Consider the following 25,062-nt stretch of genomic DNA (forward strand, 5'->3'; position numbering starts at 1 on the left):
AATTTGATTGGTGTTATACAGCATGTTAACTGAAAGACATGCTCATTTTTACTTGCTTAGGAATCCCTATAAGGTTCAATAAAGCGGCTGCATGTTTTTGCATAACAAAAGGGAAAGTGCCTAGTTAATCACTGAATGTCTTGGGATAATGAACCTGTCACACATTTTAGCATCTGTTACATTTATATTTTATTGTGACCATTAATGGATATTTTTCCTTTCCACTGTATAGTAGAAGTGGTTTTTTTCTTATTGTCACACAGCAATTTGAAGTAGGAGTTGTAGTTTTTCTAGAAGCAAATTACTCAAGTATATTATTGTATTTGGAGTCACTCCTTTCAGGTATGTGTGGTGTGCCGCTGAATTTCCAAATCAGTAAGAATGCCACAGTTGCTAGGTCAGAAGCTCTCAATATTTTAATCTCATATCTCCACACTTCCAGAGTTGGCTAGTAAGCTGTCATGGAATGCCCATTAAGGAAAGCATTCCTCAACGTTACACACAGTGACTTAAATGGCCAGACCCAAGCCCGAACTTCTGTGACAGATTACAAATGTGTTTTACTCTGTAGAGCAGTGAGCCAGCTAAGTAATTTCTAAATAGTAGACTTGTCATCCAAATGCAGTTTGACATTATCTCTAGTTGATCAAAACCCTGAGCTTTTTCTCAAGGAATTAATAACACTTTTATTCTTTGACTATAGAACATCTTGAAATTTGATGCTAATTGTATTAGCTGAGGTTGATTTTCTTTGCAAGTTCCAAAGCAATGCAGCATGCACTATATTGTGAGCTCCTTGAAAGCATGAGACATCATATTTATCTTAGCATCACCACCATTTGACCAGTGTGATGCAATAAGAGTTTCCATAAATATGTATTAAGTTGAATTAACTTCATTTGCCATGGATTATAAAAACTACGAAGAATTTCAGCACTATTAACACTCTCAGTTCTACTTAAGAGTTTGAAGCTTTAAGGAACAGTGCATTTTATTCTTCCAGTAAGTCAATGACTCCATGAGAGAACTATTAGCTCTTATAGTTCATTCGTTCAGCTACTTTTGGAAAACTATCATCCCAGACCAGATACAGCAGCAAATTCTAGCCAAGGCAAAGCAAATGTTATAATCGATGCTATAATTTATAACTAAAAGATATCTTTTTTTGGGATTTGGACAAATTTTTCTCAATCTTCACCTAAATTTTTTCTACCACTTCAACTCATTTGTTTCTAGAGAATTCTAGAATCTTCTGTAGCAGAAAGATCTTCTCTTTACCAGGGAGTTCAGAGACCATTAAAAAGCCTAGTGATATGAGGTAAAGGGAAAGTCAGAAATAGTTTTTAAAAGATACAGTATATAAACAAAGTCTCCTGTTGCATCAATAATGTCTTCTCTCAATGACTCTTGAAATCAGGGTGAGTTGCTTAAGGAATTTATGGAGCTGATATGATGTCAGAAGTAAGAAAATATATCTTGATATCTCAAGACACAATTGTATTTCCAGAACCCTAGCTTCTGCAGATATGCCACAGGGGCCACTGAGGGGGAGTCTAAGGCCATAAAAGTGGTAGTGAATAGAAAAGAGATTATCCACCTTCAGAACACCTTCAGTTTTATTGCAGATTCCTATACAATGTCTCTCAGAGTTTCACTGTTCAAAATATTTTGGACACCACCCCTCTAAAACAATGGACAAAAGTAATTTTAAATTACTTATGAAGAAGTGTAAGATTTTGAAAAATCAAGCTGCCAACATACAGAATACAAGCTTAGTAACAACAGGCATGAAAACATTGCTAAGTTTGAACCAACACCATGCTGTGGCTGCCAAATCAAAAAACAAACAAACCAAAAAACTTAATAGGAACTAAGGCTGTATTAAAAGAAATATGGAATTTAAAATATTGAAGGTGATAAATTCAGTTCTAGTCTGAACTGATCAGCCCAACTTATCCAGAACTGTGTTCAGAAAGATCACATAGAGATTGGTTCAAATGGTGGAGTAGAAGGACATGTGCTCACTCCCTCTTGCAAGAACACAAGAACCACAACTAACTGCTGGACAATCATCAACAGGAAGACACCAGAACTCATCAACAGGAAGACACTGGAATGATAAAGGGGTCAATGCAAGAAGAGGATATAACAATTGTAAATATATATGCACCCAACATATGAGCACCTCAATACATAAGGCAAATGCTAACAGCTATAAAAGAGGAAATAGACAGTAACACAATAATAGTGGGGGACTTTAACACCTCACTTACACCAATGGACAGATCATCCAGACAGAAAATTAATAAGGAAACACAAGCTTTAAATGACATAATAGTCCAGATAGATTTTATTGATATTAATAGGACATTCCTTCTGAAAACAGCAGATTACACTTTCTTCACACACGGAACATTCTCCAGGATAGATCACATCTTGGGTCACAAATCAAGCCTCAGTAAATTTAAGAAAATTGAAAACATATCAAGCATCTTTTCCGACTACAATGCTATGAGATTAGAAATCAGTTACAGGGGAAAAAAATGTAAAAAACACAAACACATGGAGGCTAAACAATATGTTACTAAATAACCAAGAGAACACTGGGAAAATCATAAAATACCTAGAGACAGGGCTTCCCTGGTGGCGCAGTGGTTGAGAATCTGCCTGCCGATGCTGGGGACATGGGTTCGTGCCCCGGTCTGGGAGGTTCCACATGCTGCGGAGTGGCTGGGCCCGTGAGCCATAGCCGTTGAGCCTGCGTGTCCAGAGCCTGTGCTCTGCAATGGGAGAGGCCATAACAGTGAGAGGCCCGCGTACCGCAAAAAACAAAAACAAAAACAAAAAAAACCTAGAGACAAATGACAACAAAAACACAATGATCAAAAACCTATGGATGCAGCAAAAGCAGTTCTAAGAGGGAAGTTTATAGAAATACAATCCTACCTCAAGAAACAAGAAAAGTCTCATATAAACAATCTAACCTTACACCTAAAGGAACTAGAGAAAGAAGAACAAACAAAACCCAAAGTTAGTAGAAGGAAAGAAATCATAAAGATCAGAGCAGAAATAAATGAAATAGAAACAAAGACAACAATAGCAAAAATCAATAAAACTAAAAGCTGGTTCTTTGAGAAGATAGACAAAATAACCCTTTAGCCAGACTCATCAAAAAAAAGAGGGACAGGACTCAAATCAATAAAATTAGAAATGAAAAAAGTTACAACAGACACTGTAGAAATACAAAGCATCCTAATACACTACTACAAGCAACTCTATGCCAATAAAATGGGCAACATGGAAGAAATGGACAAATTCTTAGAAATGTATAACCTTCCAAGACTGAACCAGGAAGAAATAGAAAATATGAACAGACCAATCACAAGCAATGAAATTGAAACTGTGATTAAAAATCTTCCAACAAACAAAACTCCAGGACCAGATGGCTTCACAGGTGAATTCTATGAAACATTTAGAGAAGAGCTAACACCCATCCTTCTCAAACTCTTCCAAAAACTTGCAGAGGAAGGAACACTCCCAAACTCATTTTATGAGGCCACCATCACCCTGATACCAAAACCAGACAAAGATACTACAAAAAAAGAAAATTACAGACCAGTATCGCTGATGAATATAGATGCAAAAATCCTCAACAAAATACTAGGAAACAGAATCCAACAACATATTAAAAGGATCATACACTATGATCAAGTGAGATTTATCACAGGGATGCAAGGATTCTTCAATATAGGCAAATCAATCAATGTGATGCACCATATTAAAAAAATTGAATAAAAACCATACTATCATCTCTATAGATGCAGAAAAAGCTTTTGACAAAATTCAACACCGATTTATGATAAAAACTCTCCAGAAAGTGGGCATAGAGGGAACCTATCTCAACATAAGAAAGGCCATATATGACAAACCCACAGAAAACATCATTCTCAATGGTGAAGTACTGAAAGCATTTCCTCTCAGATCAGGAACAAGATAAGGATGTCCACTCTCACCACTATTATTCACCATAGTTTGGAAGTCCTAGCCATGGCAATCAGAGAAGAAAAAGAAATAAAAGAAATCCAAATTGGAAAAGAAGTAAAACTGTCACTGTTTGCAGATGACATGACACTACACATAGATAATCCTAAAGATGCCACCAGAAAACTACTAGAGCTAACCAATGAATTTGGTAAAGTAGCAGATACAAAATTAATGCACAGAAATCTCTTGCATCCCTATACACTAAAAACGAATGATAAGAAAGAGATATTAAGGAAACAATCACATTCACCATTGAAACAAGAAGTATAAAATACCTAGGAATAAAGCTACCCAAGGAGGTTAAAGACCTGTAGTCAGAAAACTATTAGACACTGATGAAAGAAATCAAAGATGACACAAACAGATGGAAAGATATACTATATTCTTGGATTGGAAAAAAAATATTATGAAAATGACTGTATTACCCAAAGCAATCTACAGATTCAATGCAATCCCTATCAAATTACCAATGACATTTTTTACAGAACTAGAACAAAAAAGTCTTGAATTTTGTATGGAGACACAAAAGATCCTGAATAGCCAAAGCAATCTGAGGGAAAAAACGGAACTGGAGGAATCAGACTCCCTGACTTCAAACTATACTACATAGCTACAGAAATCAAGACAATATGGTAGTGGCACAAAAGCAGAAATATAGATCAATGGAACAGGATAGAAAGCCCAGAGATAAACCCATGCACCTATGGTCAACTAATCTATGACAAAGGAAGCAAGGATATACAATGGAGAAAAGACAGTCTCTTCAATAAGTGGTGCTGGGAAAACTGGACAGCTACATGTAAAAGAATGAAATTAGAACACTCCCTAACACCATACACAAAAATAAACTCAAAATGGATTAGAGACCTAAATGTAAAACCATGACACTATAAAACTCTTAGAGGAAAACATAAGAAGAAGACTCTTTGACATAAATCACAGCAAGATCTTTTTTGACCCACCTCCTAGAGTAATGCTAATAAAAACAAAAATAAACAAATGGGACCTAATGAAACTTAAATGCTTTTGCACAGCAAAGGAAACTATAAACAAGACAAAAAGGCAACACTCAGAATGGGAGAAAATATTTGCAAACAAATCAACGGACAAAGGAGTAATCTCCAAAATATATAAACAGCTCATGCTGCTCAATATTAAAAAAACAAACAACCCAATCCAAAAATGGGCAGAGGACCTAAAAAGACATTTCTCCAAAGAAGACATACAGATGGCCAAGAAGCACATGAAAAGCTGCTCAACATCACTAATTATTAGAGAAATGCAAATCAAAACTACAATGAGGTATCACCTCATGCCAGTTAGAATGGGCATCATCAGAAAATCTACAAAAACAACAAATGCTGGAGAGGTTGTGAAGAAAAGGGAACCCTCATGCACTGTCAGTGGGAATGTAAATTGATACAGCCACTATGGAGAGCAGCATGGAGGTTCCTTAAAAAACTAAAAATAGAATTACCATATGAGCCAGCAATCCCACTAACGGGCATATACCCAGAGAAAACCATAATTCAAAAAGATACATGTTCATTGCAGCACTACTTATACTAGCCAGGTCATGGAAGCAACCTAAATGCCCATCGACAGACAAATGGATAAAGAAGATGTGGTACATATATACAATGGAATATTACTCAGCCATAAAAAGGAATGAAATTGGGTCATTTGTAGAGACGTGGATGGACCTAGAGACTGTCATACAGAGTAAAGTCAGAAAGAAAAACAAATATCGTGTATTAATGCATATATGTGGAATCTAGAAAAATGGTACAGATGAACCAGTTTGCAAGGCAGAAATAGAGACACAGATGTAGAGAGCAAATGTATGATCACCAAGGAGGGAAAGCAGGGGGGAGGGGGTGGGATGATTTGGGAGATTGTGATTGACATATATACACTAATATGTATAAAATAGATAATTAATAACAACCTGCTATATAAAAAAATAAGTAAAATAAAATTAAAAAAAAAGAAATATCCATGTAAAACTGGACCATTTTCAGAAGAAATTGTCCAGGATAGTGAAGATTACTAAAAAATTTGGAAGAGAAAGTTTTCAATAGAAATAAGATAATTTTCTTAAAATACTAAGACGTTGATATAAGACAGAGACTTTGTCCTAAGGATAAAGTCCTTAATCTTATTAGGTGATGGAAATGAAGTTTTCAAAATTTAGATTGTGAGAAAAAGAGAAGTATGATAGGTATGAGCCATAGCTTGGGGTAGGGTTTTTTGTAATTTTTTATTGTGGTAAAATAATGATAACCTAAAATTGACCAACTTAACCATTTTTAAGTGTGCAGCTCTGTGACATGAAGTACATTCACATTGTTGAGCTTTTGACAAAGGCTCTCTCCTTGACCAGAGTCTAGTCAGGCTCCTCTGAGAGCTCTTCTCCACCAGGCCTCCTCCTTGGGCCTTGTCCTCAAGCCTGCCGAGCCCAGTTGTAGCAAATATCATAATAAATCAGCTTGGAGTGACTGCCCAGCCTTGGATATCTGATCACCTGTCATGCCTTCAGCAAGAATCCTGTTAAGGTCATTTAGTAACAATCCCCTACCCTTGATGTGTCCTTTTAGTAATTTTCCACCCAGGGACACCACCGCCCCACCCCCTTTCCCCAGCCACTCTGTTCCTTAGATGTAAATTCCCAGCTGTATCTACTGTGTTTAGAGTTGAGCCCAATCTCTCTCCCTTATTACAGTGGTCTTGACACCTATTGCAATAGTCCTGAATAAAGACTATTTTAACAGTGTCAGAATGATTAACAGTGTCAGAATGATTTTTTACCATTTTAACAGTGTCAAAATGATTTTTTTCTAAACAAAATCATCACCACCATCCATCTCCAGAATTTTTTCATGTTGGAAAACTGAAACTCTGTACTCATTAAACAGTAACTCCTCATTCTCTCCTAACCTAGGCCTTGACAACCACGGTGCTACATTCTGTCTCTATGAACTTGACTTCTCCACGTATCTCATATAAGTAGAATCACATGGTATTATACCTTTTGTGACTGACCATTTCACTTAACACAGTATCTTTAAGATTTATTCATGTTGTAGCATGTGTCAGAATTCCCTTCCATTTTAAGACTAAATGGCGGGGGGGCGGGTGGTGGGATTAATTGGGAGATTGGGATTGACATATATACACTAATATGTATAAAATGGATAACTAATAAGAACCTGCTGTATAAAAAAATAAATTAATTTAATTTAATTTTTAAAAAAAGACTGAATAATATTCCATTGCTTGGATATACCACATTTCGTTCATGCATTCATCCATCATGGACACTTGGGTTGCTTCTACCTTTTGGTTATTGTGAATAGTGCTGCTGTGAACGTGGGTGTACAAATATCTACTTGTGTCCCAGCTTTCAATATTTTGTGTATATACTCACAAATAGAATTCCCGTATCATATTGTCATTGTAATTTAAATTTAATTCTAATCTCTTGAGGAATTGCCATACCATTTTCCATAGCAACTGCACCATTTTCCATTCCCACCAATAGAGCACAAGGGTTCCAATTTCCCACATCCTCTCAAACACTTGTCATTTTCTGTTTTTTTTTTTAAATAATACCCATTCTAATGAATGTAAAGTGCTACCTCATTGTAGTTTTCATTTGCATTCCCTAATGATGAGCCATTCTTGTTTTCCTTTAAAATTATAAACTTTTTTGTATTTCTGCATTATTTGGAGCCCTCTAACCTCCTAAGCTCCTGTGTTGTAAGATAGCTCTGTCCAATAGAAATACAATGTGAACTATCTATGTAATTTTAAGTTTTCTAGTAGCCACATTTTAAAAAATAAATGTATAAAATTAATTTTAATAATATATTTTAATACAATATATCTAGAAAACAATCATTTTAACATGTAATCAGTATAAATATTATTGGGATATTTTACATTCCTTTTTCATACTAAGTCGTTAGTGTGTGGTTTCTGCTTATAGCATATCTCACTCAATTCTAACTGTCCCCATTTCAAATGCTCAATAGCCACATGTGGCCAGTGGCTACCGTGTTGCACAGGTCTAAGCTCTTGATTCTAATTAAATACTCATTAAAGCTATGAAAAATTATAAGGCAAGAAAAACCAGTTATCAGTACATGATGTACAGAAATTCTTTGTACACGGGCAGCTTGTGGGTGGATGAGGACACATTGCTGCCTCACCACCATCCACATATTGAATACACGTGTACACAGACTCACATACGGAAGGAAATCTCCCTCTGGACAGCAGCAGCCAGAGGGTCTCTCCATTTTGCTGTATTACTGTTAGGTGATAGTATTGTTTTCTACTATTTTACATTTTTTAAAAACTCACAATATTTCAACTAAACTCTAAGTTGTAAAACATGGTTCAGCTAGTGTGAACCACAAATGCTTTGATTGCCCAGGAACCAATATATAAACAAAGGTTGGAATCACATCATTTATGAATTGGTCAGTTTCTGTATAGAGGTGACTTCTTCAATATTTGATTTGTGGATCACATAAAGGCCTTTTTAATCAGCTCTAATATTTCCCCTATTGGCATGCTGATTTTAAGTTTTTCATTTTCATTTTCTTTGCAGCCCGGGAGTCACATAAGTGGTACCATTCAAACTCCTTGATTATCTAAGTGCCTTTCTAATCTCTGCAGGAGCTAAGTCACTATCCTGTAAATAAGGCACCAGCGGTGCCAAATCAGAAATTGTCACGTGAGATATTAGATCTTCCGAGATCATTGTCGGTTTTAATAACAGTGCCGTTTCATAAGCCAAGAGTCCCCTTTGGGGCCAACCTGTCACTAATAGCCATTAAGTTCTAGCCCATTTCAGTGCTTCTCAGGGTTTCATATTTGTTTCATCTATGTACAGCCTGCATGCCAAAAAGTTAAAGAGCTTTTAAACAATTAAGAAGGAACCTCTTGTCAGTTTAAGCTTAACTGTTGACAGTTTGGATCACAGGGTAATTGTTCATGAATTAGTGGTACAGTGAGGTTCATTGAAATTTAATGGACAGTATTGACTACCTTTCTAAGCTTCCTATAGAATTCAACATTTTTTACTACTCAGAGTATTGGATACCCCTTCTTGTACACTGGATTGCTCCCTCCCTTCTAGAGAGTATCTGCGTGGGGACTGAATCCCTGCCTGCTGCCACTCTTCTGTCCCTCAGGGCACCCAGCTCCACCATAATGCTCAGTGACACGTACCCATGGACTGGCTGGACTGGCAAGGAAAATTTTCATTCTTACACCTTGGGCACAGTGGTTTTACCTATGCTTCCAAAAATAAATTTAGCTCATTAAAGTAATATTTATTCAATAATTATGTGAGTGCCTACCAAGTGCCATCTCTGTGCTGGAGGCATCACACTTACTAATTTATCACATAAATCAAGCACTGATTATTTTTCTGTTATGTGTGTGTAAACTGAGGCCCAGAGGAGACACACCCTTCATGGGTCACTTACCAACCCTGGTGCACTGGATATGTTATGGAACTTCTCTGGGCTTCAGCTTCTCTTATTTATGCAATGGGATCAGTATTACTGCCACTAAGTGTTGCTGTAAGAAATAAATTATGTAATGCTTTATTTTATCCCTTTTCTTCTTTTCTTCACTTTGCAGAAATGGAATAAGTTTGCACACAGCATTTCACTTCTTATCAGAAGTGGAAAAAATATCTCCTCATTTAGACTAATGAAGCCAGTCTTTCACTGCATTATACCAGATTGTTCTGTATCAGACAAAGAACTGGGCCAAATGAAACAAAAACTAAATCTGCTTATTTAAGGCTACCTTGGAATGTTTTGTAATAATATGAGCACTGGTGAAACTGTTCTGTAGATCCCTGTTGTAGTCTGAGTTAAAAATTATGACCCCAGGGCTTCCCTGGTGGCGCAGTGGTTGAGAGTCCGCCTGCAGATGCAGGGGACGCGGGTTCGTGCCCCGGTCCGGGGAGATCACACACGCCGCAGAGCGGCTGGGCCTGTGAGCAATGGCCGCTGAGCCTGCGCGTCTGGAGCCTGTGCTCCGCAGCAGGAGAGGCCACACAGTGAGAGGCCTGCGTACAGCAAAAAAAGACCCCAATATAATCCTAAGACTTTTTTTAGGCAGTATCAGCTTACATCTGGAGGCTTATAAAAACAAAATTAAACTACACACACACACACACACACACACATATACACACACAAATGTAGAATTATATCACTATGGAAATACTGATATTCAATTTATATTGAATACTGATATTTCTAGTCAAGCATCTGAATTTGTGTATACACAGTTTTAACTAATACCAGAGGATTTTAAATATCTGTAACTTTAAAATACCTTTAAAATAATTTTATATAAAGCTATACCTATTCAGCTGAAACTTATACTAATAGATTTAAAATAGGTCTTCGTATGTTGACAGTTTTTTATCACGTTATATATTTTTATTACAATTGATGAGTGATAGATTACTAGAATGTTTCTTAATATTTTCAAACCAATAAATAACAATTGTGTTGTCAAAAACAACTCAGACAATTTGCACATCTCTCACCTCTCTGAGGCTGTGTTGTTCTTACTGGAAGTGTCTTTGATCAACCACTTCCAAGTTTCTTGCTTCAGACTGCAGGGTATAAACATCATTTGTTTGATAAGTATTTATTAAATGCCAACAATATTCCATGCCCTGGGCATAGAGTGTGGTGGATAAAAATGGTATTGCCCTTTTGGAACCTGGAATCTAGTGGCAGAAGCAGATATTAATCAATGAAGTATAGAAATAAATACAAAAATACAAGCTGTGGTGATTTTTCTTATGGAAAAGTACAAGGAGATATGAGAATATTGAAAAGGGGGGACGTGGCATGGTCTGGAAAGCTTGATTACAGATCACTTCTCTGACCAATCAACTAGGTAAAGATGGTGATGTAGGGAAAGACATTGGACTTTGGATGGATATAAGCTTGAGTTTCAAATATGTCTTCTTTGTCCTGAGGTAAGTTGCTTAAATTATTTGAAATCTCAGTTTTCTCATTTATAAAAGGACTTTATTGTATTTACCTCAACACAATTCTTAAAGACTGTAAAACAGATTTGTTAGTGGCTGGCACATAATGTGCATGTAGTAAATGATAGTGTCCTATCTCTCCATTGCTCCTTTAATGACAAACTTTTTCTTAATGCCTAATAAAGTAGCATTCTTCTTCTTAAGTATTATTACAGATTCTATCCAAGTCAAAGACTAGTAATTACACAATAGCATTGTACCTGCAGTAAATACTAGAATTCAATATAGGGCATTTTATTTCAAGTCAAATGTTTGACCAGGAGTGTAATTAAGAGAATGGATTCATTGACTTTAGGAAAATAGCATGCATTATGCATATCATTAGCTTGACTGAGTAAAACCATGTGTCTTAATGGAAAACCCACCAAACTAAGAGTTAGGAGAACATGATTGTAAATGAGATGCTTGAAAAGTCAGGGTGCAGCTCTGGGTCTCAGACCAATTTTAAATCCCTTTTAGCTCAATCATCTTGGGAAGCTGAAAAATTAAATTAGTGCCCAGTTCACATGGTTGATTCTTATTCTTTCTGGGATTCTTAGCTTGAGCGTCACCTCCTCTGAGAAACCTGCTCTGACTACCTAAGGTTTGGGCTATTGTCACTCCCCTAGGCTCCCTTAAAAGAAGAATCTGGCTACTATTTACTGAATGTGTGCGCATAGGACTGAATCTTCCCCACACTATGCTCTCCGTGAGGAGGTAAACAGTGCCCACCTCACGCCTCAGCTCTTGGTACAGTGCCCAACACTTAATAGGCACCATGCTGCTGAGACAATATTTGGTGCGTCATCTAAGTCAGAAAAAAGATCACCAGTTACGTGCTCAGCACCATAAAAATGTTCTGAAAAACCATATAGGCTGAACTTTCACCTTAAGGAGATTATAGTTAAGTGAGCAGTGCAAGACTAAAACACATCACAGATGTAGAGAATAAACTTATGGTTACCAAGGGGTAAGGGGGGTGGTGAATGGGGAGATTGGGCTTGACATATATACACTACTATGTATAAAATAGGTAACTAATGAGAACCTACTGTATAGCACAGGGAACTCTACTCAATAATCTGTGGTGACCAAAATTGGAAGGAAATCTAAAAAAAGAGTGGATATAGGTATACGTATAACTGATTCACTTTGCTGTACAGCAGAAACTAACACAACATTGTAAAGCAACGATACTCCAATTAAAAAAAAAGACTAAAACACAAACAAGCAAAAATCAGACAAAATAAGAATGGCATCACTGGACTTCCCTAGTGGTGCAGTGGCTAAGAATCCACCTGCCAATGCAGGGGACACGGGTTCGATCCCTGGTCTGGGAAGACTCCACATGCTGCAGAGCAACTAAGCCTGTGCACCACAACTACTGAGCTGGCACTCTAGAGCCTGACAGCCACAACTACTGAGCCTGCGTGCCAAAACTACTGAAGCCCGCGCACCTACAGCCTGTGCTCTGCAACAAGAGAAGCCACCCAGTGAGAAGCCCTCACACCACAACGAAGAGTATCCCCTGCTCACCGCAACTAGAGAAAGCCCGCACGCAGCAATGAAGACCCAACACAGCCAAAAATAAATAAATAAATAAATTTATTTTTTTTTAAAAAAGAAGCGTATCATAAAGTGAGGTATGCATCATAAATTCTTCATGGGGTCCACTGATGGTCATGGAAAAGATGGGGCTTTGAAGACTGGAAGAGAATTCACTAAGTAAAAAAGGAATGGACAGGCCATGACTGAAATATGAAACAGTGTGTCAGTCAGGGCTGAAAAGAGCAGCGGGATCCATGGTAGTTAGTTGTGGGAACTGAAGCCGGAAGTCAGGCAGTGGAGGGTCTTGTACGTCAAGAGGAGCCATTTACAATTTTCAGAAGTTTCACACACATGATTTCATATAATCCCATAGTAACCCTCATTTTTAATCCTCTACTCTTACATTGCTCCTCCCTCCTTCCCTCTCCCCACTGGTAACCACTAGTTTGTTCTCTATGCCTGTGAGTCTGCTTCTTTTTTGCTTTATTCACTAGTTTGTTGTATTTTTTAGATGTGACATACAGTGTTTGTCTTTCTCTGTCTGACTTATTTCACTTAGCACAATGCCCTCCAAGTCCATCCGTGTTGCTGCAAATGGCAAAATTTCCTTCTTCTTTATGGCTGAGTAGTATTCCATTGTGTGTGTGTATACACACACACACACACACACACCATATCTTCTTTATCCATTCATCTGTTGATGAACACTTAGGGGCTTCCATACTTTAGCAATTATAAATAACGCTGCTATGAATATTGAGGTGCATGTATCTTTTCCAATTAGTGTTTCTGGTTTTTTCAGATATTTACCCAGCAATGGAACAGCTGGGTCATATGGAAATTCTATTTTTAGTTTTTTGAGGAACCTCCATACTGTTTTCCACAGTGGCTGAACCAATTTACATTCCCACCAACACTATAGGAGGGTTCCCTTTTCTCCACATCCTTGCCAATATTAGTTATTTGTGTTCTTTTGATGATAGCCATTCTGACGGATGTGAAGTGATACCTTGTTGTGTTTTTGATTTGCATTTCCCTGATGATTAGTGATGTTGAGCATCTTTTCATGTGCGGAGAATTTAAAGAATCTTTTGTTAAAAAAAAAAACGCTAATAAAGCAAGTTAGGAGAAGGTTGAGAAAGAAAGTAATCATGCAAATAGTAAGACTGAGTCAATTGTATTTAAGAAATACAACTTATCTTTCTTATTTAGAAAAGATTTTGGCCTAGAATTAAGTAGGTGAGCATTTCCTCTTTAAAGTAGAGCATGGGAATAAAAGAAGAAAATGATTAGGAATGCAAAGAAAGAAGGGATAGAAGGAAAGAAAAAGAAAACACCCAACTGATTCAGAATTTATACCACCTTTGGCACAGACTCCGTCTCTTTTTTTTTTATTAACTTTACATTTAGCTGTGTTTAAACATTTTAATAATGAAAAAAAATCAAGAGGAGTGTGCACTTGATGGGTTTGGAAATGTGGGCCCCTGATGGCATTGAACATGAAACTAATATGCTCATTATAAAGTTTCTAGAAATTTAGGATAGATTTTTAGGATAGAAGTAAGTCTCAAAGAAGGAAGGCTCTGAACAAAGTCATTTTAAAATAATATTTTATATTTAAATAATGTCCTGAACATCTAACTCATGCCCATTTCTTTTATCTCATTGATCATCATAGCAGTTCAACCAGGTAGGGCAGCATTTACAGAGGAAGAACAGATGCTCAGAGAGGTTAAGTAACATGTTCAGGGTCCTCTAGTTAATTAATGGCAGAGTCAGGATTAAAAGGCAGAATTCCTGAATTTCAAATGTATATCATTAAAGTTATAACTAAAATTTATCTAATGGTAGCAATGTTATAGTTCCGTTTTTTAGTATATATTGTCTAAAGACATTTTTACCATAATCTTGGTGAAAACATGTAGAGATTTTTGTTGGTGAGGCTTTTTTGCTTTTAGGTTAAAAACATATGCATGTTTGTAAACCCACAAAACAGCATTGAAGAACATTAGTCAGATTTTGCTGGATAAACCCAAATTTATAATACTTACATGTAATAATACTCAAATAGTAATAAATGTTACTTTAGCTTACATACAAAAAGCCAGAAACAATTCTTGCCATTAAAACCACATAGACTTTAGACTGCAGTTTTAAAGGGAAAATATTTCAAGTATAAGAAATAAAACAAGAAATTAGTATTTACTACAGAGGCTGCTTTTTCCTGTAGAAGAGATATGATATGTGTTCTATAAATAGAGCGAATTTAGGACATGGCAATCAACACATTTAACTTAATTTCTTGAGTTCTGTTAGCTGATTCATACCCTTTGGCCAGAGGACAATGCATGTGACCATTTACTGCTGAATGCTTTAGGCGAGTCTGTGTAGTATTTGTGCTAAAGAAGACAGATTCTGGAGTCAGATTTGCTGTGGTACAAACCCTGATCCCCCATTTACTAATCTGTTATTTTATGCAAGTTTCTTAACCTCTGTAAGTCTTATTGTCTTTGTCTATAAAATGTGGATAATAGTAATAGTAAATTTTATCTATGAGTCCTTTAAAATAGTATAGGAATAAATAAATAAATTGATGGTAAGGAATAAAAAGTTCTCATGCAAGCAAAACCACTGCTATGCATATATTTTATACATAGGTACAGCCATACATATATTTCCTATTTGCCATGAACTACTAATTTGTATTCTAGGACATGTCTATTCCATTCAGTTTTCTAACCATTCACTCCAGAAGTGTCATTGTTAGGTTTGCAGGAAAATGGAATGGAAGCTTTTATGACATTTTACTGATTTTTAGTGATCTGTGGTGATTAACGAAGTTTTATTGGATACCAGAAAAAAATAATTCCTGTACTCCTAGTTTTATGTTTTAAAGCAATCCATTAGGCATTGGAAAAGTGCCTGAAAGTTACATTTTAAAGGCTTTTCTTTTTAAACCAAAGCTTTTTTTTTCCCCAATAAGGTTTATATGTAAAACATTATATCAGTCATAGGGTAAGTACTTGTTGGTAAGAGTACTTACTCTATGACTGTATTTTATAAATGTTTAAATCTAGATTTTTCTTCCTTGCCCTTCCTCCCCTCTCATGCTGCACTCTACATCTGTTACAAAATTATTCATTCAAAACAACTTGAGTAAACTTCATCAACAAGACCTGCTGTTGGCTAGAGCAGTTCTTGCACACCCAGAAATTGAAGCTGCTGACAGGCCTAGTGCTATGAATTTAAACATGTGAGAAGTAAGACTGATGTTTTAAATATTATTTGAAACTCAATGCCTTCAGTAACTGACATTCCTTTCTGCTTTGTGGTTGTGGAAACTTGTAGAAAATATCTGGTGGCATCTAATAAGGTAAGAATGTAGCAGAGCTGCTGTGAGGGGATAAAGAGGTCCAAGGAGATGGAGGGGTGATCCCAGTTCTGGTCAGTCATGCCTTCCATCCTTCAGTGAAGCCCTCTGCTATGGACTGAAAACCAAACTCCAAAGGAGTTCCAAAGGACCAAATCATATATTTGTCTGAAAAGAAAAATAATGTATCTTCTGACAGAGATGAAGACAACCATCCTTGGAAGAGATCCTTAGGAGTCAGAGTCATAGCATGCAAGCCGTTCTAACACGCACATTTTCACATCTAAATGCATCTCAAAAGTCAGTGAATACATTTAATGCATTAATTCTATATTCTTTTCATTCAAAAAAATTTTTATTAAATTAATTGTTAGTGTATCTTATAATAGACTATATATTCACTATATATGTAAACATTTATTTCATTTATTATATATATATACTTTATATACACACATATACATTCAAAATATTTTGGCATTAAATGAATTAAGAAATGCAAAATATTTACTTTGTGAAAAATTGTATAAATCAAATGTTGATGAAAATATGTACAGTCTAACAATATTTCATTCCTTTGCAAACCACAGAACAGAGAAAGCAGCAGTGAATGATTAAGAACCACTAATCTATGGTGGGGAAATACTGATAATATTTAAAGTAGAAGGAAAAGCACTGTTGATTTTTGATTTTTTTTTCCATTACTCTAGGGGATGGATCAAAAAAGATCTTGCTGTGATTTATGTCAAAGAGTGTTCTTCCTTTGCTTTCCTCTAAGAGTTTTATAGTGTCTGGTCTTACATTTAGGTCTCTAATCCATTTTGAGTTTATTTGTGTGTATGGTGTTAGGGAGTGTTCTAATTTCATTCTTTTACATGTAGCTGTCCAGTTTTCCCAGTACCACTTATTGAAGAGACTGTCTTTTCTCCATTGTATATCCTTGCCTCCTTTTTCATAGAGTAGTTGACCATAGGTGCATGGGTTTATCTCTGGGCCTTCTATCCTGTTCCATTGATCTATATTTCTTTTTTTGTGCCACTACCATACTGTCTTGATTACTGCAACTTGGTAGTATAGTCTGAAGTCAGGGAGTCTGATTCCTCCAGCTCCATTTTTTCCCCTCAAGACTGCTTTGGCTATTCGGGGTCTTTTGCGTCTCCATAGAAATTTTAAGATTTTTTGTTCTAGCTGTGTAAAAAATGCCATTGGTAATTTGATAGGGATTGCATTGAATTTGTAGATTGCTTTGGGTAGTATAGCCATTTTCACAATATTGATTCTTCTAATCCAAGAACATGGTATGTCTCTCCATCTGTTGGTATCATCTTTAATTTCTTTCATCAGTGTCTTATAGTTTTCTGCATACAGGTTTTTTGCCTCCCTAAATAGGTTATTCCTAGGTATTTTATTCTTTTTGTTGCAATGGTAAATGGGAGTGTTTCCTTAATTTCTCTTTCAGATTTTTCATCATTAGTGTATAGGAATGCAAGAGATTTCTGTTCATTAATTTTGTATCCTGCAACTTTACCAAATTCATTGATTAGCTCTAGTCTTCTGGTGGCATCTTTAGGATTCTCTAAGTATAGTATCATGTCATCTGCAAACAGTGACCGTTTTAATTCTTCTTTTCCAATTTGTATTCCTTTTATTTCTTTTTCTTCTCTGATTGCTGTGGCTAGCACTTCCAAAACTATGTTGAATAATAGTGGTAAGAGTGGACATCCTTGTCTTTTTCCTGATCTGAGAGGAAATGCTTTCAGTTTTTCACCATTGAGAATGATGTTCGCTGTGGATTTGTTGTATATGGCCTTTATTATGTTGAGGTAGGTTCCTTCTATGCCCACTTTCTGGAGTGTTTTTATCATAAATGTGTGTTAAATTTTGTCAAAAGCTTTTTCTGCATCTATTGAGATGATCATATGGTTTTTATTCTTCAGTTTGTTAATATGGTATATCACATTGATTGATTTGCACATATTGAAGAATCCTTGCATCCCTGGGATAAATCTCACTTGATCATAGTGTATGATGCTTTTAATGCGTTGTTGGATTCTATTTGCTAGTATTTTGTTGAGGATTTTTGCATCTATATTCATCAGTGATATTGGTCTGTAATTTTCTGTTTTTGTAGTATCTATGTGTGGTTTTGGTATCAGGGTGATGGTGGCCTCGTAGAATGAGTTTAGGAATGTTCCTTTCTCTGCAATTTTTTGGAAGAGTTTGAGAAGCATGGGTGTTAGCTCTTCTCTAAGTGTTTGATAGAATTCACCTGTGAAGCCATCTGGTCCTGGGCTTTTGTTTTTTGGAAGATTTTTAATCACAGTTTCAATTTCATTGCTTGTGATTGGTCTGTTCATATTTTCTATTTCTTCCTGGTTCAGTCTTGGAAGGTTATACCTTTCTAAGTGATTTTTGATTTTAAGGGATATTATAAGTGTTACATTAGAACTAAAGTTTGCAGAAATTTGTTTTTAAAATATTTTTATAAGAAATATTTTTAAAAATTTATTGAAATAATTATTTCTTAAAAACAGATCTTGACCTTCTAGGAAATTGATGAATTATTTGAGAAATTTAACACAATTTACTGATCTAAATCAAGGTGAAGAAATGTGGGATAAGTGTGAGCATAATTTGGTGGATTCAGAACTGATTGAAGATTGGACTTAAAAATATATTAATTAAAAAAATCAGTGTCAGTCTCTAATGTGACTTCTAAAGGTTTGCAGCAGGCTTTTATTTTTAGGCCTCTCCTATTTAAATTCTTTCTTTTTAAGTACATTATATAAATTGTATTCTGGTCAAATTTACAGATGAAACAAAGATGACACGTATAGATAATATATTGGATTATAAAACTCTAGGCCAAATCTAAGAAGATGCAGTTTAACAGAAGTAAAGTGTGACTTCTATCCTTTAAACACACACATATGCGTGCGCACACACACATACACAGATGAAAAAGATGGTGGAAAATAGTCTTTAAAGTAACATGTATAAAATATTTTTTTAAACAGTGGTTGAAAAGTGGATGTTTATTGACTATAAATTGGCTTTCAAAGCCAGAAACTAAAGGAACCGAGGAGGAAAAAAACCCATAAAATTATAAATGAGAAGAGTAAATAACCATGAATATAGAGGAAATTAAAGGAATAATTTCAAAAGTATTTCAAAAGCATTATGCAAATATATTTGTACCTGTGTACACAGGCGCACACACTTTCAAAAGCCAGCAACATACTTAATGGTTAAATATTAGAACTCTCAATACATTTCCTTTCAACTTAGGAACAAGATAAGGATGTTCTCTCATTAGAGTTGGTTGGCAGATAACAGAAGGCATTCTAGCTAGTTTAAGTAAATATGATCACATGACAGAACTGATTATGAAATTGTTGGAAGAGTTTGTGGAGCAGGCTCTAGGCTTAGATTCCAAGTGTGTCTCCCAGAATGCCAGTCTAGAACTGGCCTGCCAGGAGAGCTGCTCTCACTGTCGTGATTATGAAGTGGGGAAATCTGGCAGCCACTACCCCACGGCTGGCTCCATGACCACACCATCTCAGGTATGACCTATGGCAGCAAAATGAATGCCCTGCCCACTACCTCTCAATACCTACAAAAGTAGCCATTAGACAAGGATCTCTGTATGGTTGAGATAACCTCAAAACCTCTGTGACGGTGCTCCTGGTTTGCAGAATCAGCAGACCAGAAGCACAGCCCAGTTTGCCTTACTTCCACCCTCCATATCCCATGAGGAGACATCTTCTCCTTCTCAGTGTGAGATAGATTACAGGTAGAATCCAAGCTTGAAGTGACCCTGGGAAATATTGTCTTAGTTTCCTAGCCTTTAGCAAGCAATAAGTCATTTTAAAAGGAAAGTGAAGCAGCCATGATTGAAATGATCTAAAACATCTGCCACATTACTACCCCATTGCTCTGGAAGTAGTAGCCAATGAAATTTAGAAAGAGAAAGAAAGCAGATGTATAAAGTAGGAAGCAGAATTGTCATGTTTTTAGTTAATATGGACATATACTCAGAAAACCAAGAGAATCAGCACAAACACTACTAGAAAGTTTTCAGAAAGATATTTGGTTTTAAAATTAATATATAGAAATCAAATAGCTTTTCTATAATCAGTACCACTTAGACAATACAATGAAAGAAGTTATCCCATTTATAAGCACAACCACAACAACAAAACATATACCAGCTCCCATAAAATTAATAAAAATGTGTAAGTTTTATGTGAAGAAGGCCTTGAAAATTCCTGCTAGAGTATATAAGAAAAAACACATGTAAAAGCATGCTTTGCTTTGAATAGCAAGATTCAATATTACCAGTATTTTAATTTTCCTTAATCATATGTAAGATATATATATGTATAATATAGTTATTATAATGTATATTCCCAAGTCAACAAGACTTTTTTTGAACCTGACAGTTCCACATTTAAAATGAAAAAATACGTATGCAAAATTAGCCATGAATATCTGAGCCAGATATTAAAATATATCATGAAGCCATAACTAAAATCATTTCTGCATTAGGAAAGAAATAGACAGAAGTTCACTGGATTAGGGTAGAGATTTAGAACACAGCTAAAATACATATAGAAATAATTTAATGTAAAATGAAGGTGATATTTCATATCAGTGGGGAAAAGATAGATTATTCAATAACTCCTGAGACAACGGGCTAGGTATTTGGAAAAAAATAAAGTTGGGTCTCGACCTAAATCGTTAACAGCAAAATCACTTCTAGATGAAACAAGTATATTAAGGTGAAAAATTAGTAAAAATATGAAAAGATAGTTGATAAATATAAATGGGTAATAACCATTAAAGGAGGTTCAACTTCACTCATAACTTAAGAAAAATCAATCAAAGTAAAGATGTATCGTTTTTTACCTATCAGATCTAAAGGCCATAGGATTGCATTTATAAACACTGTGATCTGGCTGTGCCTTCTACTTTGCTGGAAAGGTTAGCCAGCATTACCACAGTTCAGTTTTAGAATGTCTGGGGAGCCTGCCTGCTCACTTTTTAGCCAGTTTCCAGGTATGAGGTCCTTTCCTGTTAAAAATATAAGAAGCTTGGGGAAGAAACAGCTCATCCTCTCATCTCTAACCATCTAACTACTCAGCTGTGCATGTAAAGAATTTGTTTTCTCAAGAGATACCACACAGTTGCCTTTGGTGGGGAGGTGGGGAGGCGTGGGCTAGAGGTCTTGGAGGAGGGGGAGACTGGTTTTGAATTAGAGGCATCTATATGCCTATAGGCATGTTGGAATTTCTGACCACATGAACATTTTCATATTTTAAAAGAGCCCTAGCATCTAGAACAGGGTTGGTGTTTGTCATGCTGTGTCCTGACGGGGTGAACTGGGCTGGGATTGGGTTCAGATGTGGACACTACCCTCTAAGATTGGTCTGTGAACCAGCCAGAACGTTGTAGGAAAAGCAACCGTGACATAAGGGAATTTGCAGTCATGCCAGAACAAGCATCCGGATGTGTCATGTAGTTGGATGAGGAACTGGGATAGAAATTAGAGCAGTGTTCATGAAAGAGAGTCTGGAAAAGGCATGAAAACATGTTGGCTGTGGGCTCAAGGGATATGATGGCATCAGGGAGGATATTAAAGGAAACAATTTTGGATTGATGAAAGAAGAGAATGCTAAGCAGTGAGGCTCTCCAAGGAGGCTGCCATGTTCGGTAGTGAGTTCTCCCATTGTGAGAGCTGTTCAGAACTGAGCCTCCTGTCAATCAGGTAAGGGGAGCAAAAGGGATAGAGATCAAACTCGGGATTCTACAGACTCACAGACGTAGAGAACAGACTCACGGCTGCCAAGGGGGAGAGGGGGTTGCGGAGGGATGGATTGGGAGTTTGGGGATAGCAGATGCAAACTATTATATACAGAATGGATAAACAGCAAGGTCCTACTGTATAGCACAGGGAACTAACTATATTCAGTATCCTGTGATAAACCATAATGGAAAAGAATATGAAAAAGAATGTGTATATATATAGTCTGAATCCCTTTGCTGTACAGCAGACATTAACACAACATTGTAAATCAACTATATATCAATAAAATAAATAAAACAAACTCAGAGTTCTTAGAGGCTGTCATAATCCATCTTGTACTCACTGTTAGTAAGAGTCCCCAGATATTTTAAAAGACAAGAAAGGAATAGTTCTATATAAGAAAACAAACTTAAAATAAGTTTTAAAGCTAGGAGTCAGCCAGCTAGTCTCTCAAGAGCTATTCTGGGGAACCAGCTCTTTAAAGCAGAACCACAGCAGAATGTTTGTCACGTCTAAAGGCCACAGGACCACTTTTACTACCTTTTCGATTTTGCTTTTGCTTTGCTCTCTGATTTTTTCTGAAGATTAGCCAGCTTTACTACATCTCAGCTTCCTGGAAAATTGAGGGAATCAACCCTGTTCTTTTCAGCCAGCTTCCAGCTGATGGATTCCAGACAGCTGCTTGTAGGCAGCAAGAGGAGGTGCGACCTTGGGGCAAAGGTGGTAAAGCAACTTTGGTCCGACCTTCCCTTCATCACAGACCACCAAGCCCTGAAAGTGAATGTTTAATACCCTCGGGAAGATTTCTGGCCTTTGTTCCAAACAATTACTGAACTAATCTAAATTACACAAACACAAACCATTTATCAAGGCCGTCCTGCAACGAGTTGCATATGTAGGCAAAGTGTTCCTAGTACAAAGGGTGAACTCAGGATAAGGAAAGCAGAAACGAAGTGCTGATTAGTCAAAAAAAAATGACTCATTAAATATCTAACAATGGAAGAGTTTGCAGGCTGTTTACCTGAATGATTTTGTTTTATTAGTATGTAGACAAAAAGATGTTTTTCTTCTTTTATAATAACCCAAGAAACAAAACCCTTTGCAAGTTTAGATTGAGACATTTGAATTCAAAAGATTTTAACATTTTTGACAAATAAGGAAGACGTGAAGGAAAAGAGACAGCCAGCTTGAGGGAATTGGTGATAGAGACAATATTTCCAACCCAGAGACAAGAGCCAACTCTCCTTTTCAGGCCTTATTTCCTACAGTGATGAGCAAGTTCTCTAAAAGTTAGTGACTGTCTATTACTTGCCCCTAATTAGAACTGGGACTCTCCTTCAGTTCTACACACTCACCTGAAAAATTTACATCAAAAGTTAATACCAAATAAGCCAGTTCCCAAAAGACAAGTGTTGCATTGTTCCACTTACGTGAGATAACTGGAGTAGTCAAATTCATAGAAGCAGAAAGTAGAATGGTGGTTGCTAGGGGGAGGGGAGAATGGGGCGTTATTGTCTAATGGGTACAGAGTTGCAGTTTGGGCAGATGAAAAAAGTTCTGGAGGTGGATGATTATGAGGTTACACAACAGAGTAAATGTACTTAACACTACTGAACTTAAAAATGGTTAAGATGGGGCCTTCCCTGGTGGCACAGTGGTTGAGAGTCCGCCTGCTGATGCAGGGGACACGGGTTCGTGCCCTGGTCTGGGAAGATCCCACATGCCGCGGAGTGGGTGGGCCCGTGAGCCATGGCCGCTGAGCCTATGCGTCCGGAACCTGTGCTCGGCAGCGGGAGACGCCACAAACAGTGAGAGGTCCGCGTACTGCAAAAAAAAAAAGGTAAAGATGGTCAATTTTATGTTATTTAACCACAATTTAAAATAAAAAAGTTAAAGATTAGTAAATGATATCCATAGACAAGAATATTATAGTGACTGGCTTAAAAAGTCCACAGTTTTGCATCTGCTGTGTCACAGCCTCTCTGGAATAATATTTTTAGTGGGAGGAGCTTGACACTAAGCTGATCATCCTTGAGTGTGTTGGGCGGACACTGAAGTGGACCATGAGTCGGGACCAAGCCCATGGTCCTGGCAGGGAGTTTGGAAGCCTGATAGGGTCAGACAGGGAGGGCAGCTCAGACTGGTAGTTTGCCTGGGTTGGTCGATGCTGAGCTCAAGGGTGATGGGGAGTAAATATTAAAGCAGGTCTTATAATAGTTGAGAAGTAAGTAGGGAGAAGCAGGCTTGCATTCAAAACCACAACTACAATGTCACAGAACTATAGGTAACTAATTAATGCCACCTGAGAACCAAAAGTTACGATGGAAAGCACATGTCTGCTGCTCTACATATTTTTAATAATAGAGGCATCGTATTGTTTTCATATCCTCAAAGGAAAGCCAGCTGGGAGTATGATTTTCACCAAGACTGAACAGGCATCCTGGGTCAGCTTCGTAGGTGTGCAGCCTGCACAGTCACATGGGTCCCATGCGCAGAGGACCTGCACTTGGTTTAAGGCTCTGCTGCGGGGGTCTCAAAATTTTTAATACTTTTTGAACAAGGGGCCTGACATTTCACTTTGTGCCGAGCTCCACAAATCATGTAGCCAGTCCTGCTGGCAATAATCAGAACACCAAACGGCTACCTAGGTTAAAACATCATGGTAATGCAAAGAGGTGGATGCACAAGCCGAATTTGGGCAGATAAGGTGTATCACCAAAAAGACTGAGGTTGATACAGAATCTGGTGGAGTCAAAAAAGGATCACAGACAGGGAAATATGTGCTGTTGTATACATATGTGACTCTAAGCATGCCTGTCGGTCCACTGCTGGGGACAGAGCCCTGTGGGTGGGCAGTGTCATTAGGCAGTTACACGGTTGCAAACCCACATTGTTCCTGCCTTTCTACTCACACCATGAAGGAGATCCTGGATGGGAAAAGGCCAAGGCTCTGTCTCTGGTTCTCCAAGTGACCTGACTTGGATTGCAGGGTCCCCCACGCCTCCCACCGGGACATCTTATTGCTTACTTGCTCTTACAGCTCTTGTTGTCATTTTTCATCTTTAGTCCCCAGCAGGATGGGCCTGCCCAGATTGGGGCACATTAAACCAGTAATCGGGTTTTAGACCAGAGATTTCAACCAGCTGGGAACTGAGAGGGGAATGGGATTTCCAAGCTGCAAGCTGGGACTTGAGGGCTGGGTGAAGGGCAGAAGGGAGAGAG

General features: G+C 37.2%; 1 protein-coding gene across 11 annotated transcripts in view; it reads left to right on the forward strand.

Moving 5' to 3' along the window:
• Nucleotides 1–25,062, forward strand: part of TMEM117 (transmembrane protein 117) — a 572,067-nt gene that overhangs the window by 472,083 nt on the left and 74,922 nt on the right. The window lies entirely within an intron of this gene.

This window comes from Pseudorca crassidens, chromosome 11 (genome assembly GCF_039906515.1).
Source record: "Pseudorca crassidens isolate mPseCra1 chromosome 11, mPseCra1.hap1, whole genome shotgun sequence".
NCBI classification, from domain to species: domain Eukaryota; kingdom Metazoa; phylum Chordata; class Mammalia; order Artiodactyla; family Delphinidae; genus Pseudorca; species Pseudorca crassidens.